Here is a 2,530-nt window from a genome sequence, read left to right on the forward strand (position 1 = left end):
TAAGGAGGACACTTGTGATGAGCACCAAGTGATGTGTGGAAGTATTGAATCACTATATTGTACACTTGAAACCAATATTACACTGCATGTTAACTAGATTTTAAGAAAAATTTAAAAAGGAAAATGAGAGAATTATTCATGAAGGATAGTAGACATATATAGACTTTAAAAACCTTTTGTACCAATAGAAAGGAAAAGAACTCAGAACCATTATTAGAGTTAATCAATTACCAGCTGTATTTTTGAAACTGTATTTAATGATTCTCTGGAATTAAAAGTTAGACTTAAATATTTAAAACGAATATTTCTTATTTAACATATTTAATTGGATACTATGATGCAGCTTATAGGATTCTATCTAGACTTATCCATGGCATACAATTCAGAGACCATAAAAACATTCACACAAATATATACAGCAATATATCCATATTGCTTTATTGTGTATATCATTTTTACACTAGAATTAATGAAAACATAATTTGAGGAGTGTTTAAATATAATTTCAACATCCACTCAGCACACAGTAAGTTAAAATAAAGTATTTGTTAATATACTGAAACACCCTCAAATTAAGTTCTACTATATCTTAGCCATGATTTGGGTTGGCCTGGATTAGAGTTATCTAATTAGGCATTTCTATAAGTATAAAATGAGATAATCAGAAATATATTTGGAAAAAATAAACTTGTTTTCTCCTGGAAATCTCTCTTGAACATATTATATACTTCTTAAACAGGACAATTGTGAAATCTAAATAACATGACAAATAATGTCAAATTGAATGCCATGTGGAAGACTAAGAAATCATATGCACACTTCCATCAATAATATATGTCCACGTTAGTGTCATATATACATATGTAAGTAATAGGCATTATACACTGATTAAGAAAAACCAATATTACATTAAGTTTATCTTGTATTTACAAAATGCTGCTTATTTGGCTTCTATTCAACTAAATTTTTACTAATACTTCTCACATGACTATAATAAGCCAGTTCTCCGTAGTCAATCTGTATGACTAAGTTTTCATAAATTAAATTCATAAACTTTATCTCATCAAGATTAATCTTTTTCTATTACTTTAGCCTATTAAAAAACCTTACACATAAATCTACCAGTCTACCTAATAACTTCTCCTTACTCTATATTAATCACATATTTGATCATCCTACCCTTTATATTATCACCTACAATAAGGTAAAACAATTTAATAGGAAACTGTCAAAAAAGGCCACCAGTGAATATTACAAGCAAAGTTTGTCCAGATTAAAGCTTTAATTGGATCTGCTCAAAGATTGAATCTAGTTAATTGTACTATTTTCTAGCTTGAGGTTCTCCTGTCTATTTGCAAGCTACTTTATAATCAATGACCCTATCTAAAATGAAATACCAATTATCAGGCATAACTTTTTTTTTAATGTACAAATAATGGGCTACCTAATTTTTTAAGTGCTTATACACTGCACATTTCTTCACTCAAAAATATACTCAGTACTTCCTGTGAAACTCTGCTCTAAGTACACATGAGGTCCTACAATCATGTACCTTCTTTTAAACTACAGGTGGTAGATAGAAATATTTTGACCATAATAATCACACTCTCAATTTTTTCTAAAGATTTTTTTACTCATTTGTGAAAGAGAGAGAAAGAGAGTGAGGTACGGAGCAGAAGGAGGGGCAGAGGGAGAGGGAGAATCTCAAGCTGACTCCCTCCTGAGGACGGAGATCTGTGTGACTCAATCCCAGGACCCTGAGATCATGACTTGAGGGGAAATCAAGAGTCAGCCACTTACCCAACTGAGCCACCTCGGTGCCCACTCTTAATTGTCTTTATAAGAAATCTTAATATTCATTTGGCCAAATTTATTGTTTTATAGGCTTCCCCCCACCCCCAGCATCATATTTCTTACTATGAAATAAAGTTTTTCATTTTGTACATTAATCTTAAATCTGGATTATTTATATTATTTTTGCATTTCTCCTAGCAGGAAGTCCATGGGATTTTTTGTTTGTTTGTTTTTTGTTTTTCTGTTTTTGTTTTTCATAAAAGTAAGAAAGGGGTGCCTGGGTGGTTTAGTAGGTTAAGAGTCTAACTCTTGAATTTGTTTCAGTTCATGATCTCAGAGTCATGAGATTGAGGCCTTTATTGGGCTGGGTGCTGGGTGTGGAACCTACTTAAGATTCTCTCTCTCCTTCTCCCACTGCCCCTCCCCACAGCACCCCCAACACACACACATGTGCACATGCACTCTCTTTCTTTCTCTCTCAAAAACAAAGTAAGATAAACTATAGTAAGTACCTAGGTCTTTATTTTTTTAATATTTTATTTATTTATTTGGCAGAGAGGAAGACAGCCCGAGTCAGTGGAGCAACAGGCAGAGGGAGAGGCAGATGCAGATTCCCTGCTGAGTAGGGAGGATGATGCATTGCTAGATCCCATGGTCCTGGGATTATGACCTGAGCCAAAGGCAGATGCTGAACCCACTGAACCATCCAGCCATCTCAGTAACTAGGTCTTTAAAT

The sequence above is a fragment of the Canis lupus genome, chromosome 34, assembly GCF_011100685.1.
Source record: "Canis lupus familiaris isolate Mischka breed German Shepherd chromosome 34, alternate assembly UU_Cfam_GSD_1.0, whole genome shotgun sequence".
NCBI lineage: Eukaryota > Metazoa > Chordata > Mammalia > Carnivora > Canidae > Canis > Canis lupus.